Source organism: Octopus bimaculoides, chromosome 10 (genome assembly GCF_046866305.1).
Source record: "Octopus bimaculoides isolate indiv1 chromosome 10, ASM4686630v1, whole genome shotgun sequence".
NCBI lineage: Eukaryota > Metazoa > Mollusca > Cephalopoda > Octopoda > Octopodidae > Octopus > Octopus bimaculoides.
Window position 1 is genome coordinate 41029349 of NC_142937.1, and position 19740 is coordinate 41049088.

Here is a 19740-nt window from a genome sequence, read left to right on the forward strand (position 1 = left end):
ACTCTTACTTCCTGTTTCTGTTGTGCCTGTATTTCAAAGGGTCAGCCTTGTCACACTGTGTCACGCTGAATATCCCCGAGAACTACGTTAAGGGTACACGTGTCTGTGGAGTGCTCAGCCACTTGCATGTTAATTTCACGAGCAGGCTGTTCCGTTGATCGGATCAACTGGAACCCTTGACGTCGTAAGCGACAGAGTGCCAGCAACAACATATAGGAATTTCATCTCATCACCAGCCAGATGTTATTCTACATACTTCATACCCTTAAAAGGAATAGGTAAATATCAGGTTTTAAGGGTTCAATACAGTGGTGATATTTATTTCAAATTAAATTTAATGCTCTGGAAACAATTGCTAAGGACCAACTATAATGGACATTTGTGAAATGATTAACTATTTAACGATGCAAGTCATTGTAATTGATAACCCCAGTTGATGAGACAAAAAGAAACAGTACAAAAAGGCCAAGCAGAAAGGAATGGAAAGGTCTGATCTCTCAGCATATACTCTACTGACCTGCAGGATTTGAAGCTGCCTTGTGTGCAGTAATAAAGTGTATTGGTGTTATTCAGCCAGTAAAGGACATAGAGAGGAGATAGATAAAGAAGGTAGATGTAATTGAGTGTAGGCATTTATGTACATATCTCAATGAATAATGTGTGTGTACACAAGTTTATGAGCACATGTGATATATATATATGCATACATTTACGTGTCTGACTGTATGTATGAGTGCATGTATCAGAGAGGATGCATTTACGTGTTCCTAGGTGTTTATATAATGTATATGCATGAGAGTACATGACTATCGGAAGGTGTATGCATTTGATTGTAAGAATGTGGTGCTCCAGCATGGCCACAGTCAAATGACTGAAACAAGTAAAAGAGTAAAAGAGTAATAAGTGTGTGCGTATGTATGTGTTTGTGTGTGTGTGCGTTTGTTTGTATATAAATATATGTATGTATGTACGCGCACACACACACACACACACACACACACACACACACAGGTGTGTGTGTATGTGAATGTGCGCAGGTGTATATGCGTCTGTCTGTTGCTTAGCAACTGAGCTCTATGGAAATGGTAAATAAATAATATACAGCTTACAGAATCAAATTACCAGTGAGATACAGTAACTGGATGGAGGTTGTTAGGAGGTGGAGGTGAACGTATATGTATTGTATAGGTGTGTGTGTATGTGTATGGGGGTGCAGTACATGGCTGAATGGGTATGCTTTTAGTCACCTGTATATATATTTGAATATGTATAAGTGTTGTTAAGTTCCATCATCTGTATGTGAGAATCATAATCTATGCATGCAAATGTGTGCATTTACAGAGTATTTTGTAGTTACACGCATGATTGTGTATGCATGTATCTGTGATTGTAGAGTGTTGGCTATATGTTTTCTGACCACCTATGTATATGTGTGTGTAGATATAAGCATCAGCATTCACTATTGTGATTATTTATACATTTATGCAAGTGTGTGAAAGAGTGTATATATATATATATATATATATATATATATATATATATATATATATATATATATATATATATATATATATATATATATATATATATGTGTGTGTGTGTGTGTGTGTGCATGCATGTGGCATGTGCACATGTATGCGTGTGTATGTGTGTGCACATGTTAAGGTACACTGCATTGTAGATAACAGTGACGATCAATATATAAGAAACAAGTGCTTTCAGTGCATATAATGCTCAAAATCTCAAATCGTCCCATAGAGCAGAAGATAATATACCAGTTTAGCATACTACCTTTGGAATTCCTATACAAACAGAATATGTATGATGATAATCTTATTACAGAATCTCATATATGTAGTATAGTGAACTAAAAAGCTTCAATAAACTTATATTACTCTTGTAATTAGAAGGTAAAAACTATACCATCAGTTGTGTTTAAACTTAAAAACAACAAGGAAGATGTGTAATTCAAATAAAATCAAATATTTCAAATTTTTGGAAAATAAAGACAATATAGTTAGGAATAGATTTTGTCTTTAAAGTCAACTGGTGAAAATAAGGGACATGTTTCTGTCTTATTAGGTTTCTTCTGTGCAAAATGCTCATGTTAGTTAGCAACATTTAGTGATTAGTACAGATAGAAACAGAGGGAAAAACAGCAAAGCTAAATATAAAAAATAATGATAATATGGCTGATGGAAAATGCCTCAAGGGATGATTCAGCATGCTCTATAAATATATATCTATTAGTATCTTATATGTGTAATATACTAAGTTGAAAATGTTTGATGAACTAAGATCATCCTTGTAATAAGACAAAAATTGCACTCTGGGGTGGTGTACCAACAAGAAACATGTTCTGTAAAACTAAATTTGTGAGAGTATACAATAGAGGCAAGCATAGCTGTAGGTATATGCACGGGTGCATGGCTAAGAAACTTGCTTCTTAATGATGTGATTTTAGGCTCAGTCCACTGTGAGGCATCTTGGGGCAAGTGTCTTCCACAATAGCCCTAGGCCAACCAAAGACTTGTAAGTGGATTTGATACATAGAAACTGACATGTGTGCGTGTGTGTGTGTGTGTGTACTCTTGTTTTGACATCATGTGATGGTTATGAAGGCTCATGACTCAGTGGTTAGAGCATCAGGCTCACAGTCATGAGGTAGTGAGTTTGATTCCTAGACTGCACAGTATGTTGTGTTCTTGAGCAAGATAATTTACTTCATGTTGCTCCAGTTCACTCAGCTGTAGAAAGGAGTTGTAACATCAATGGCCCCGAAGCTGTATTGTCTTTTGCCTTTCCCTTGGATAACATCAGTAGCATGGAGAGGGGAGACTGGTATGCATGGGCAACTGTTGGTCTTCCATAAAAATAACCTTGCTTGGACTTGTGCCTCGAGGAGAACTTTTTAGGTGAAATCCCATGGTCATTCATGACCGAAAGGGGTCTTTTTTTTTATGGTTATAAATGAGCATCGCTATCATACAAGTGATGTTTGTTTCTAGTTTTCCATGAAAAAATGTCTGGCCATGGGGAAATATGACCTTGTTCGAAAAAACTGAAGGTTGCTGACAGGAAGGACATCAAACTGTTGAAAATTTGCCTAAACAAATTTTGTCAACTCTTTGTTAGCATAGAAGAGTGAATGTTAAAATTAGGATGATGATATAGTGAGTCAACTGTACAGTTGAGTACCTACAATAACAACAATTGATAAATCTAAAAAACAATTTACCATACTTATGAAGATTAATGAACAATGTAGAATTTCTAAAATCACAAATTTGTGAACATTGGAGAACGTTTATAAGAATTCATATATTCTGGACTGCTTATAGCAGCTAATTGACAAATAATAACCCAAACATACACATACCCCCAAAAAATATGCATCCATATAGGCATAGGAGTGGCTGTGTGGTAAGTAGCTTGCTTATGAACCACATAGCTCTGGGTTCAGTCCCACTGCGTGGCATCTTGGGCAAGTGTCTTCTACTATAGCCTCGGGCCGACCAAAGCCTTGTGAGTGGATTTGGTAGACGGAAACTGAAAGAAGCCTGTCGTATATATGTATATATATGTATGTGTGTGTATATGTTTGTGTGTCTGTTTGTCCCCCCAACATCGCTTGACAACCGATGCTGGTGTGTTTATGTCCCAGTACCTTAGCGGTTCAGCAAAAGAGATCGATAGAATAAGTACTAGGCTTCCAAAGAATAAGTCCTGGGGTCAATTTGTTCGACTAAAGGCAGTGCTCCAGCATGGCCACAATGAAATGACTGAAACAAAAGAGTAAAAGAGTAAAGTAAATATATTATATTCTTTCTTTGCCATGGTGTTGGACATTTTAAAAAAGCTTAAACCATCTTAATTAAGCATAACAATTTGTCCATCAGCTTTCAATCACCACAACTGGTTTGATCCCTATGAGAAACACTGACCTGCAGTAAAATTCAGCCTGAATTTACTGTGAAAAAATCTAAAAAATATCTCTTCTACTCACTGACTTCTGCTTAGTATTCATTTACTTAGTCTAAATATAAGAAATATTACCATATCTGGTATGATGCAACTGACTTTAAATTCACATTAGACCTCAAGTATACATAAGATTGAGTTTAGATGCACACATGCACTTATTGGTTTAAAGTTTATGTTAAACTGACAGGAGTCCAAATCATTACAACAACGAGTCTAATTATAAGTGGGTTGATCAACATATGTCCAGTTATTACTGTTGGTAATAACTGGATATTGACATAATGAGAGTGATCATTAGATTAATATTGGTAATAACTGAAAAGAACTTATGTTTCAATCTGAAGTGAATGACATCTATATATTTCAAATAACTAATCTGGGTGTCTGTGAATGACTATAGTATGTCTCATATTATTGCTAATAATTGCAGAGTATGACATGTGATATGAAAATATACTTTGTTTAAATATCAGTAATAATATAACCTTATTATTATATCATATTACAAGGATGGAGCAGGGTTTAAATATTGGTTATAGCTGTATACTTCATCTGAGACAGATTGTGTAAATTCCACAGTTCATCAAAAACTGACCATGTCCTAAATTCATGACTTCATATATATACTCATACCCAAATGTGGCTTTAGGTACATGGTTTTAGGCACAGAAGTGGCTGCATGATTAAGAAGTTTGCTTTTCCACCACATGGTTTTGGGTTCAGTCTCAAGGCATGACACAATGGGCAGGTATCTTCTATTACAGGCTGGGGATGAATAAATTTTTGTATGTAATATATGTGTGTGTGTGTGTGTGTGTGTGTGTGTGTGTGTGTGTGTGTGTGTGTGTGTGTGCATGCATGCGCAAGAGTGTGTGTTATTTCTTTAATACCCATAAGGGGCTACACACAGAGGGGACAAACAAGGACAGATAAATGGATAAAGTCGATTATATCGACCCCAGTGTGTAACTAGCACTTATTTAATTGACCTCGAAAGAATGAAAGGCAAAGTCGACCTCAGCGGAATTTGAACTCAGAACGTAGCGGCAGACGAAATACTGCTAAGCATTTCGACCGGCGTGCTAACATTTCTACCAGATCACCCCCTTAGTGTGTGTGTGTGGTGTGTGTGTGTGTGTGTGTGTGTGTGTGTGTGTGTGTGTGTGTGTGTGTGTGTGACTGAGTATGTGTATATTTGTGTCTCCATTTCTTGAAATGGCATGAATGTTGTAAGTAAATGTTATTTCTTTCCAATATTCTGCGAAAAATTGTCTAGCTATGAGAAAATATTACCTCACTTGGAAACAGATGAGTGTTGGGAACAGGAACTGCATCTAGCTGTAGAAAATCTGCTTAAATAAACTTCATTAGACCCAGACAAGCATGGAAAAGTGGACATTAAAACAATTGTGATGGAAAATCAGTGATATACACACATATTATATCTTGCATTACTGAGTTTTGCCTGTGGCGACAATGGTTCTCAAGCATATGTTGTAACTTGCCATCCCAACCTTATGGCTCTGGATTCAGTCCCACTGCATGGAACCTTGTACAAGTGTCTTCTACTATAATCTCAAACTGACCAAAGCCTTGTGAGAGTTTGGTAGACAGTAAATGAAAGAAGCCCATCGTATATATATATATATATATATATATATATATATATATATATATATATATATATATATATATATATATATATATATATGTATATGTATGTATGCATGTATATATATATGTTTGTATGTGTCTTCATGTCTGTTTGTCTCCTGCCATCTCTTGACAACTGGTGTTGGTGTGTTTACATCCCTGTAACTTAGCAATTCAGCTAAAGAGACCAATAGAATAAGTACCAGGTTTCAAAATAAAAACTGGGGTCAATTATTTCAACTAAAAAAAAAAAATTCCTCAAGGTGGTGCCCCAGCATGGCAGCAGTCTGATGATTGAAACAAGTAAAAGGATAAAAGAATGTGTATGTGAGTGTGTGTGTGTGTGTGTGTGTGTGTGTGTGTGTGTGTAAATGTGTGTGTTTCTTTCACTGTGCAGAACAGGAGATAAAATATATAAATTAAAAATCTTTACACACACACACACACACACACACACACATTATTAATTTATATTTCTTGTTAACATAATTCTTTTATCATGGAGTTCAGTGGTAGAATGAATGAAGAGGGCATTGAATTCTACTCCTTGAAAGAACAAAAGTTTTTCAATGGACTTTGTTACCTGTATCATTCACATATGAACAGAAGTAAAGAAACAATGGGTGATAATCCCTGTAAAATTTATCCACATTGCTTGGCATAAATCATGGTATAACTTCTAATATATGTGTGAAACACTGTCAGTTTTGACAGGATAAGCATACAGTGGTTTAATGAAAGAGTAGCTGGAGAAACTTTCTATAATTACAAAAAGTAGTGCATATCATTTTAAACTCAAATTCTCTTTGGATCCAATCCTTTAAACTATTTTTAATAAAAATTTCGTTGTTCTTCTCCAGAAGTTTTTATCAAATATATGGAATGCATCTTATGTCAATACATTCATTAAGTACCAATTGATATAGGTTGTTGGTTGTTGTTGGCACTCCGTCGCTTACGACGTCGAGGGTTCCAGTTGATCCAATCAACGGAACAGCCTGCTCGTGAAATTAACGTGCAACTGGCTGAGCACTCCACAGACACGTGTACCCTTAACGTAGTTCTTGGGGATATTCAGCGTGACACAGTGTGACAAGGCTGGCCCTTTGAATTACAGGCACAACAGAAACAGGAAGTAAGAATGAGAGAAAGTTGTGGTGGAAGAGTACAGCAGGGTTCGCCACCATCCCCTGCCGGAGCCTCGTGGAGCTTTAGGTGTTTTCGCTCAATAAACACTCACAACGCCCGGTCTCGGAATCGAAACCGCGATCCTATGACCGCGAGTCTGCTGTCCCAACCACTGGGCCATTGCGCCTCTACCATTTGATATATCATCATCATCATCATCATCATCATTTGATATATCATCATCATCATCATCATCATCATCATTATTTTAACATCCACTTTTCTATGACTTAATAAGAGTTTATTGAAGCAGATTTTCTACAACAGCATGCCCTTCCTGTTGCCAACCCTCACCACCTTGTAAGCAAGATAATATATTCCCATGGCCAGACATGTTTCTGCAGGATATTGGAAATGAACGACATTGCTTCTAAGACAGTGATGCTCATTTTCAACTGTTATGAAATATGAAGACAAGGAGATACAAACATACACACACACACCCACACTCACATGGCATAAACACACATGTGTATGAGTCGGTGTGTGTACATATAATAGGATACAGCAACTACAGCATAGAAGGGCCATTTAACCGCACAATGTAAATTGACTTTAAATTGAAATTTATTTCATAAGGTGAAAAAATTTTCGTTGCATAACTGTGTGGAGCTATGTCAATGACCATGCTGTGACCAGGTGTGTGATGAAAAATCTGGCACCTCATGCAGTAAATTTAGATTGAATTTAACAGCTTTGTATGTTATTAAATAAATGGGTCTTCTGTGATGTAACTACTTCACTTTCAATACAGTTTCAGATCAAGTCACTTGCTAGACGAGTACAAGGGATGAGTTTATATATATATAAATTTATATGTATATAAATTAATGTATAAGTATAGGTGTGTTTGTGTATATAGGTTTGTATATGTGTATATGAGTGTGTACATATGTGTATATGTATGTGTATATATGTGTGTGTGTGTATAATGTGAGAATGACTGCTTTTAGATGCAAGTCTATGCATTTATGAATCTACACGAGTACTATTTAACTTGCATGTTTTCATATGTGAAACCAAAATTAAAAGTAATTGGATATGCCTTTACAGAGATGTCTAACTATAGGCGCAGGAGTGGCTGTGTGGTAAGTAGCTTCCATACCAACAACATGGTTCCGGGTTCAGTCCCACTGTGTGGCACCATGGGCAAGTGGCTTCTACTATAGCCTCGGGCCGACCAAACCCTTGTGAGTGGATTTGGTAGACAGAAACTGAAAGAAGCCCGTCGTATATATGTATGTATATGTTTGTGTACCTGTGTTTGTCCCTCCAACATCGCTTGACAACCGATGCTGGTGTGTTTATGTCCCCGTAACTTAGCGGTTCAGCAAAATAGACCAATATAATAAGTACTAGGCATCCAAAGAGTAAGTCCTGGGGTCGATTTGCTCGACTAAAGGCAGTGCTCCAGCATGGCCACAGTCAAATGACTGAAACAAGTAAAAGAGTAAAAGAGTATACTTACATGACTGAGTGTTTATGTATTAATTGAAATTCAAACTCCAGATGTGTATATGTATGTGTATATGTGTGTATATATGCTTATATGTAAATATGTATGTGTAACTGCTTGTACATATTTTTATTATAATATGGAAGTCCCAGTATTTATCAGTGAATATAAATTTCTATAATTGGGTAGGTATACGTTTGTCTATGTATATGTAGTATATCATATGCTTATGCTTACATATATGTGACTGTCTACATCTATCAAGTAATTCTAGGATAGTCAACAAGTCAGTGAGGTAGAAATTCTTCAATTAGTACAAAAATTTCGACAATTTATGATCTATTTATCTGTAATTGTTTGTAAATCCACTCATTATCTTTAAAATAATATATATATATATATATATATATATATATATATACATACATGCATACATACATACATACATACATACATATATACATAAAAAAATAATAAATGAAGCAAAAAAAAAAAAAAGAAGCAAAGAAACATAATGTTTCCTCTTGTGCTTGCTTGCTTTGGCCTAGATTTCAAATATCTCACCTCTGCCTCTCTCTATTTCTCCAACACTACTTAACATAAATAGAACACAAATGCAATGTATTCATAATTAAATAAAAAAAAAATTTAACTTTAATTGAGCTAGGTTACATATGCAAATAATTGTTTTAATTCAATGGTTGGAAGTATTCAAATAGGATTAGAAAGGAAATGAGATAACACAGACACACACACACATATATACTTATTTACTAGTGCTGCTGCTGCTGCAACTACTACTACTACTACTACTACTACTACTACTACTACTACTACTACTACTACTACTACTACTACTACTATATGCATAGAAGTGATGCTGGAGTAAGACACTCCCATGAGCAGCTGTTGGCTGGAGTTCCCAGTGGTTTTAACACTTTCTGAGAGGGTCGGTCCATCCAGCAGTATTAACCTGTATGATTCTAGCTGAGTATTCCTAGGTTGTCTGAATATATAAGAACTAAAACTAATGGTACTGCTTCTTCCTAGGTATGCGATAGAACCAGAAAGAAACACCTAGAACTTTGATGGGAGTCTTAGCCATTATAGATATGTTGATATAAGACTGAAAAGTAGACAAAGAGGTCTTGTTGTAAGTAAAAAAACCTAAAAGGTAAAATGATATTCAATAATGATCCCTACAACTCAAGCCAACATGGAGAAAAAGACATAAAACCTATCATTTTGATGACAATGATGACAATAATGATGATGATATTAAAAAACAATGATGATAACAATGTATATGTATGAACTTTACCATATTTAGTCAATTATCTAACATTTCTTGAATGCAATCCTTCAAGGACTAATGTTGCCTTTCTAAATCCAGTCATGAATGTAATATGATACCAGTAATATGCTAAGGCATCACTAAATCAGCTGTGCCTTTGAAGAAAGGATAAAAATTATATATGAATGCATTTACAGAGTGTTTTAGTTGGAAGAGGAGCAGTATTGACTGTTGTCTGTGTGAATCTCTGCTCTGAACAAAAACAGAATATAAAGAAAAGTCATCTGAGTACCATCCAGATATTCATTGGCTGAGAGTTAGGATTCTGTGGGTGTTTTATGGTGTGTGTGTGTGTGTGTGTGTGGATAATCTTGAAACTACAACTAATGCACTGTTCATCACGATTATTTATCTGCACTTTTTAAAAGGACCTGATGAACAGAAATGTTGTTAGGTCAATTACCAAGCAGTCCCTACTAAGGGTTTCTTGATTTTTGTTTTTTTTTCCTGTAAGTTAGTCATAGAGGAGGATCTTTGAGCAGGCTCCTCAATATTTGTAAGAAAGATATGCATGAGATGGGAACTAGGAGTCTCGACTGAATGCCTGGAACAGAATGAAATTTTATTAAAGGCACTAGGTGATGGTTTTCAACTAGGCAACATGTACAAAGTCTATGCCTGTTAACAACTAATTCAATGCCAACATACACTTACTAATCATTGAGCATGCACATACCTGTGGAAATTCTCAGAGTGACAATATAAACTTACTTCCATTTCATAAGCAATTGACAGTTAAAAGTATGAATGCATTTTCTGGTTTTGGCAGATTTTCATTTATTTTGAATATGAATATGTTGTATGCCATTCTAGAATCTATGAAGTTGATATTAATATAATAATGAATGTGGTAGTTAATAGAACTGACAGATTCTTTCTGCCTCCATACACTATCCTTCCATGCCATACCATGCTGCCCTTGACAAGATCATAAAGCATAGCCTGGACACCACATGCCTCCCTTCCCAACTCAAGCCAGTGGGGCTAAGCCAAAGGGATGGTAAAAGGCTGGACAATATGACAGTTTTCCCATTCTGTGGTGGTAGGCCCCTCATCTGGGATGCCACATGCTGTGACACCTTCTCCAGTGGCAACTTGGAGTTGTCAGCTACTAGCCCAGGCGCTGCTGCCCATCAGACTGAGAAAAGCAAACTGTCAAGGTATTGGTTGCTCTCTGACAGGTCTATGGCTGAGCCTGTGGGAGTTAAGACCTCCGACATTCTTGCCCCCACCCTCCCCACCTCCAATAGTCATATCCCTGCTCCCCACTATCAGGGCAGAGATTGTCTACAAGTGCAAGACCCATGAGTCAGAGGGGCTGTTCCCGCACATCTCCCTCGCTATCCTCTGGGGTAACACCTTTTCCATTTTGTCTGCTAGTGTCACCAGAAATATTTCTATATTGTGAGAAGCAAGATTCTCTGTTAATCCATCATGCACACTATATCATCATCGTCGTTTAATGTTCGCTTTCCATGCTTGCATGGGTTGGAAGATTTGACTGAGGACTGGTGAAACCAGATGGCTACACCAAGCTCCAATCTGATTTGGCAGAGTTTCTACAGCTGGATGCCCTTCCTAACGCCAACCACTCAAAGAGTGTAGTGGGTGCTTTTACGTGCTACCAGCACAAAGGCCAGCCAGGCCGTACTGGCAACGGCCACGCTCAAAATGGTGTATTTTATGTGCCACCCACACAAGAGCCAGTCCAGGGGCACTGGCAACGATCTCGCTCAAAAACGCTCAAAATGGTGTATTTTATTATGTATGAATTAAATAAACCAAATTTATCATTTGTATATTTGCAATAAATGAATGTTGAGATTTTTTTGCTTGGCATGCTAACAGTTATTTTGTAATGCAAACACAGGGAGTAGGTGCAAATGTAGTTCTTTCCCCTTCATATAATTTAGACACTTGGTTTCTTCGTTATTAACACCCTCATCCTTTCCACCATCATGATTAACAGCAACAAAAGTAAACAAATGCATTTGTAATCTAAAAAGAAAGGGGTAACACAAATGGTAAATTTATATAGTTAGTAAAACCATCAAATTAGAGATAGCACCTCTGTGAAAAAATGTTTGATAAAGTAAACGTGAACATAGTATTACTTTAACTTGATCTCAAAACTACACTCAAGAAATTTCTGATCATAGACTTAACACATCATAAAGGTTAACATACGTGCCTTTAGCAAATCTTTATATATAACCATATCATTTCACTAGATCTATGTGTTTTAAGGTGCCACTTGTCTTGCTGCTAATTTTGGTTCTCTCAAAACAAAATGTCATCTTGTATTGTTATTTGTTCTTAGTATTTCAAAACCTTAATGTTGTCTTAGTGAATGAAGCCTGTTGGTGAGCTAGTTTGATTGCTGCTATCAATTATTATAGTAATTAAATTTAAGGGTTTCAGGATGCCATCATGCTTCTCTAAGTTAGTGATTTTTACGATTCTATTAGTCTTAAAAGTAGATCTAGTTTCTTCACTGTACCTGGGTGTGGCACACATCTCATGATGTCATCTTTTTCGTGGATTTAATTACTTTTGATGTAACCTTCATTTGCAACTAGATGAGGGTATCTTTGGATGGGATAGTGCGGTTATTATTGATGGATGATGACTTTATATGCAACAGTCAAGTTTGAAGTATTTACAGCTCAACTTAACTTTATATATATAAAAAAAAGCAATTAAAGCACATATCATATCTAGGTTACCATAGTATCAATAGTTAAATTTTTCTAATAGAATTCCTGATAAACTTTAACCTTTGTCTAATTCCTCATTGACCTACATATTCTGGATAGGGTGCAGAGTACCCTGTTGCTGTTATAATTAAGTTGGTTTTGGATTAGGTAATATAACCCCATTTTTTTTGTCAAGCAATCAAGCCTCATGATATTCAAATTATGAAGATGATTATCATCATGATAGATAAGTCAAGAGACAGCCTTGGTTACACATCTCCAAAAAGCTCTAATATTTGCCATCAAATAATTTACTGATAACTAAAGTTACAGTATACAAGATAACAACTTCCTAGAGCAGAGTGGGAGAATCATTTTAAATTTAAAGACAACACTGATTAAAATATAGTGTAAAGCCAAACTAACAAAAATTCTGTTAAATACATGGGAAAATGTAATTACTTTTACTGCAGAATAGTAATAATAGATGTTAAAAATAGAAATGTAAACTGAAGTCATAATGACATTTTTTTTTCTTAATTTAAGAACATTTATAATAAATATAATGCTCCTAATCAACAAAAATATTTTTTCTGTTGCTAAATCATGACCTTTTCCATAAAGATACAATGCATACAGAAGTTGAAGAGCAAAACTGTTGTTACCTTTGCAAAAGCTGCCTAAGTATATTGCATTTAGGCCAATATATATGTATATATGTTATCTTTGTGACCTGTTGTTTGAATTCTGGAAAAGGTAGGCACATTACACACATGTATAGGGTTGCCCAAAAGTCCATTAGGATTTTTAAGTTAAAATAAGACACAGATTTTAAACACAAACTGATTTAATCGATCAATGACATAATTACTGTTTTGTTCAACTATCTTCTGCAATCAGGTGGGCAGATATAACATTATTACCTGTTCAAAGAATTTCGTTTTTTACTCAGGGAAAATGCTTCCAGGTATATTTTTACATCCTCTTCAAAGTTTAAGCTCTGTCCATTCAATGAATTTTGAAGAGGCCCAAACAGGTAGAAATCTGAAGGTGTAAGGTCAGGCAAATATGGAGGGTATGGCAAAATTTCCAAGCCAAGTCCATATAATTTCTGCTGCGTCTCACTAATCCCTTGACACTACTTCTTACTTTTCCTTCTAATATCCATCTCTCTAACACTGTTGCTATTAGTATCTCTCTTACCACCATATTTTAAAAATAAACTTATGTAACTCCAAGAAGAACTGTATTGGACCCTGACAAACTGTTTAAACCATGCTGGCATGGCAGACAACTGACTTTTGCCATCACCGTTCCCTCTTAATTAACCCAGCCAATTACCATAACCACTCTCCATCACACTATTCCCTAATAATTACTCTCCCCCTTCCCTACTTTTTATTTCCATTACTCCTACCCCAGCACTGTTTGCAATGTTATTCTCTTCATTATCATCCTCACAAAACAATATATCTGTTGCATTCATCATAGGAGCTGTCATTCACTTTGCAAGCTGCAATATGATTTCAATGTTGCTAGTGCAACAAAATTCCCCCATACATCCTGTATGTGATCGGTAACTGATTCAAGCAACAACTCAGGTTTGAGAGAGCATTTTAGTCTTGCTGATGGTGACACAACCTCTATGATATAGGTGCCATAAAAATAATTCCATCCAGTACACTCTGTAAAATATTTTGTGTTAGGAAAGGTATCCAGCTATAGTAACCATGGAAGCCAAATTGAGATACTGGAGCAAGATGTGGCCCTCTAACCCATTGAATATTGTTGAATTGTCCAACTCATGTCAGCATGAAAAACAGATATAAAACAATGATGATAATTATGATGATTTCTACATTTATGTTTACAACCCACTACATATAAACCAGAAAAAACAGTGTTAAGATCTATCCAAAATGCTTGACAGTAAATATATTGTAACATCCCATCAGATGCAAAATTGCATACAAGCATCCTTATGACTCCCTACAATACGTCACTACAATATGAATTATCTTTATCATTATATAATTAATTTATCCAACTATTAAATTATTTATCTGTTATATAAAAAGAAGAGTTTAGCACATTTACTTGGGCATAAGAGAAAATGGAAGAGTACCGGTGATATAATACAAAGCAATAATTCTTTAGTTGAGAGCTTAACAAGTCATCTACTGGATTTCAAGATAAAAACTAATGCCGACCAAAGCCTTTTAATTTTTCTGGCCAATCTAACAAAGAGATCTTTCCTAATTTTGTCTCATCCAGTACACTCTAAATTCAACTCTTAACACAAATAAAATTTTACATTTTTTTCTGTCTATATAGGAATTTATATCAGTTTAAGGAAATATGTAATGATGTGCTTGATTCTCTTTGAGCTCTTGTTCTATTTCATGCACATCCAGCATCTCAAAGATTATAGAAATTGTCATAGAAAATCAATTCATTACCCTCCACTCTCTCTCTCTCCCTCTCTTGCTCTTGCTCTCCAGTTACTAACAGTATGGTTTCTGTATAACCTGGTCTATTTGAATTTGTCTTTCCTACATCAGATAACGGAGGGTTTTTTTTCACATGATAACTTTTGAGAAAGCCAACTTGTTAAACCCCAATCAAAGTGATGAATTCTTGTCATTTCTGAGTTAAGAACATTCAAGTGAATTTGTCTGCTTACGGACAAGATCCATTTGGCTTGGAGATTTCCATTTAACTGTGCTATTGCAATGAGCATTGCAGAGATCTCTCACAACCACATTGTATCAATGCCACTCTACTAGCCAACTTACATCTCCCACATAACAACAGTCTATTTGCTATTATTTCTAACCATGCATTCTTCAATATGAATAATACCAACTTTCAATCTTCCTTCCTTCTGGACATACTTACACCATCCATAGCTTAGACGTCCCTGCCAGATTTTCTCTGCCTAAAAAACACACTCAAATTGGGATGCAATAACCTAGTCACCTTTAACTTATCAAAGATCCAACTGATTAACATAACATGAAAGCAGTGATACAGTACAGTCATTCTAAGCATGATCTATATACAGCTAAATCCCTCAATGTCACTACAAATGCTAGGTTTATTTCTCATACCACTGGCTTAGCTATCTGTCCAGTTTGTGTTGATTGTTATAATCTTTCTGACTTCGTTATAACATTTCCCCAATCTTGCAGAAAAACAAAATGAACTAATATTGATTTACAACTACTCTCTATATTTATGACTCCTTCAAACTTACCTATTCTGTTCCTACAAAGTGCATCACATGTTTCTTAAAATATTATTTACAGCCTCCCTTCAAACAAAAAAAAAGTCATTAGTGTTCTTGGCTCTGGGTTTCCTTTTACAAATAATTACTTGTACTCTATATTGTATGAAAAGGGCTGCAACTTGTTGAGTTGGTAAGGTCTTAAATGGTTGACTGAATGGTTCATGGCTTCTATCACATTATAATGCACTATTGATTCATGATTCATAAAATAGATTAACCAGATTAACCATTTATTGCAAACAGCTTGAAACAGGCTGATTTGTCTCAAAAAATATACACCAAGAGTTACACAAATGCAATGCATTACGAGACAGATGCATATTTTGGTTGCTTATCACTTAGTCTTGTATTTCCAGGTTACCAACTCGACTAAAACTTATCATTTCTATTCATTCTCTATCTTTGTGTTAGCTAGTTATTCCATATCCTCAAGTCATCTTCAGTTTGTTATTTATTTCTACTGGTTTGCATGTCTTAAAGATATCCACTATTCCAAAATGACTGGATCATTCGTTATTTCTAATTTCTAAGAGAGATGAGTACAGGTTGATAAGTAAGCTAATGAGACAATCAGTTTGGTTATCACTAGTAAAAAAAAAAGAGGGTAACTATCAGTAAATCACATCACAAACAACAATGATGAAAATAAACATAAGGAAAATACTTTATATCCTATCAATAGCTGACACTTCTTCAAGGATCACTTACATAAACTCCGCTACTGAGGTCATGAAACATATCCTTTGAGATCTGACATTGTTGGCAAAATCCAAAAAAGCGAACCTTCAACTTCATGGATATTCTAAAAATTCTCACAGTTCATTCTCTCTACCAATACTATAACTAATACTTTATGTGAATCTTTTGGTTCTTACTATCACAGCCTTATCTTTAAACCGTTACCCTAAAATGTAACAAGATACCCTTTAAGGTGGGTATACATTTCAGAAATCTACCATACACTGACCTCCACAGTTCTTCATTGATTAGTTAGGTAAAATACACTACTTTGCATTCATGGGTTGATTGAGACAGTACAGAGTTTCTACCTATATAAAGCAAAATAACGAGAAATCTAAAGCATATTATTACACACAGCTTGCCTGTAACACTTCCTCTACTCTATGGAACTTAATATCAACCATCATATAAACTAATCACATTCACAGCTCCATTCCATCCTCTCCCATTAAGTGCCCCTCATTATAGATTCTTGCTTACAATAATTATAAAAATTACAATTACTCTTTTACAAGGAGACAAGTTTAGAGAGTTGACAAAATGGCAGGTTTATACCAGAACAGTTACAGTTAACGTTGGAAGTGAATCAGTAGAATATATATTATAATGTCTCATTTAATGTGTATGTGTCAATGTACATATGTATGCATGTTTATCATTGTATATACGTATGTCTGAGTCTGATTTTATTCATATACTTGTGCATCAGTGTATAGATGTATGTGTATGTGTGATTCTGAATGCGTATGCCATTAAATACACACATTTGTCTCATTCAATACACACTTTTGTATGTATGTGTGTTTCTCTACTTATATGTATGTGTTATTTAATGTATATGTGTGCATATATGTGTACAAGTGTCTGATGTATCATTATCATGTATGTGCCATTGTGTGTAAATGTGTATTGTTCTTTATGTGTTTGCATTATTATCTCTATGCAAGCTTGTATAATGTGTATAGCTCGTTTGAGTTTCAGCCAAAATTATAATATAATTAATTAACATAAAACCAATCTCTAGTCAATTTAGGAAAAATACCAGCAACAACAATATCAAATCTAAATAACCACAATAATAACTCTTTGTCTTTTATTTCCAGGTGTGCAAACAATAGAAACCTATAAATAAAAGCCAGGAAGAAAGAAAGTGAAAATGGATAACAAAAAGAAATAAGGTGTAAAAACAATGTTAAAAAGAAATATAAACTAAAACAAAAAATACAAAGATCCCTTCTTTTCCTATTATCCTGTCAAAGGCAACAATCCTAGGAATGAAACTTACATAAGGACCCAGATTTTATCAACTCTATGGATACTGTTCACTCCAAGAGCAAGTCTGCAGGAAAACCTCTACAGGTAATAAATAATATTTTATTTCATCACTCTACATCTACAGATATTATACACTACTCTGTATCTTTGTCTTACAAAACTATCATTAATCCTTAATTTACAAAGAATTATGGTGTGTAGGGATATAATAACTGATATTTTCTGATAAAATAGTAAAATGTCTTAAGAATAGATGTGTGTCACTTGTGTGCTTACAACTGTAAAATGATTTAATTACCTGCCAAGTGGATTTTTGTTATAAACTTTAACTTATCACTAACATCATTAGGCTTCATAATATTTTATAGATCAGTCTAACATCATATATTTTGTTCTTTAGTTTCTATTGAACTTTTTGATATGTTTATAGGACATTGTTATCAATTATTACTTTCTCAAATAGTTGAAATAAAATTATGTTTGACAATTTTCGAGCAAGTGATGGTTAGCATATATTTTGGATTAGGAAGACTAAAGCTGGCAAAATGAAGATTGTTGATTAAAGGCCACATCACAGTTAAGATTAGAAATGATTTGTATAACAACTATAACTATTGAGAAAAGCCATCAACCTGAGACTGGGGTTTTCACTTGTTTTATAGCTAATTTATTTCACCAACAACATAAAAGACATGGGCTAAATGATAATTCAATTTCCATTTTAAAATTGTTGGAACGAGTATTTTTTTCATAAAACAGAAGTTGTGGTATCATCGATTTTCAACTAACTTGGCTGAGATGGTAGTTTAAGAATCAACTAGCAATAGAGTGATCCAGTTTCTTTAACCTCATGGCATTAATACTCCATAAGACTATGGTATATCTATCTTCAAGATGAGATCTCATTATTTATACACAAGAAATGGTTTCCTGCCTGTTGCAGTGTATTCATCCATGTTGTCTAATTAAAAATAGGTCATTTTGCTAAAGATACACGGCAACTTAGTCTCAGTGAGAGAACATATGATATAAACTATTTTGGCTTTAAAGCCAGAGCCACAATAACTAAGTAAATTATCTCACATATCACTCACTCATAAAAATAAATAATAATTCATTTAAAATCTTCAGCTTGTCAGTTTCACTGGTAAATAATTAACACCATATTTAAAAGAAATTAAGAATAGAGACATTATTTCTTAAAACTAAAATTATAATTTATTTTCTAATAAAAAACAATCAATTAGACTACCAGATAATAGTATGATAAATATGAATTAGTTGAGCAAGTAATTAAGTGGTCATAGGCCATATTATGAAAAAGAAAGACAGAAATGACAATTAGGACATTTGTTCCTTCCAAGAGGTTCATGTGCAAAATGGCTACAACTAAGAATCAATACCAAAGTTACGTATACAATATATCTGATGCTTTCCATCATTTTTATTCTCCTTCACCCCAATTTCTTGGCATCTCCATCTATAACTACCAGCGTCACACATCCTTTCATAACATTACCATGGTGTCAAGCCCACACCACCACCACCATCAAATTGGTTACTCACCCTTAAAAAAATATATGAAATAAATTAACATCAGGTCTTAAAAGTTAATTAGTATCTAATATTTCTAAAAGTTAATTTTTCAGTTTGTCACAGCTGTTTCTAAAATCTCTAACCTGACCTATATTTGAAGGTGAAACTGGAAAATAGTTTTCTTTAAATGTTACAGAAATCCATAACTAAAATGATAATAAATAATGACATTTGACAAAGCACCAGATCAAGTTTTGTTGAATTTACTTGGTCCTGACTTTATTAAGACTAAAGTGATTTAAAAAAGAATTCTACATTGCTAGGATTTGAACTGAGAACATAGAGTTATTAAATATCATGTGGATTTTTTGGTCAGTCATGCTATTGTCTCCAACAATTTAGTACAAAAAAAAAAGTAATAAAAATAATAAATATAATATTTTTCTCAATTCTTAGTTGATAAATCCTAATCAAACATAATTCACTTGATCAAACTATCAAAGATGGCAAAATAAATTTAAGCACCCATTGGTAGTTAAAGAATTAATCAAACAGCTTATTTCAAATA

General features: G+C 34.5%; 1 protein-coding gene and 1 long non-coding RNA gene across 7 annotated transcripts in view; one reads left to right on the forward strand and one right to left on the reverse strand.

Annotated features, from left to right (window-relative positions):
• Positions 1–19740, reverse strand: part of LOC128248895 (uncharacterized) — a 201687-nt gene that overhangs the window by 139062 nt on the left and 42885 nt on the right. The window lies entirely within an intron of this gene.
• LOC106881299 (uncharacterized) overlaps positions 1–19740 on the forward strand; it is a 233516-nt gene that overhangs the window by 70633 nt on the left and 143143 nt on the right. Inside the window, exon 2 of the mRNA XM_052971134.2 lies at positions 17465–17720. The gene's annotated coding sequence lies outside the window, so the exon portion shown is untranslated. The remainder of the gene's footprint in view (positions 1–17464; positions 17721–19740) is intronic.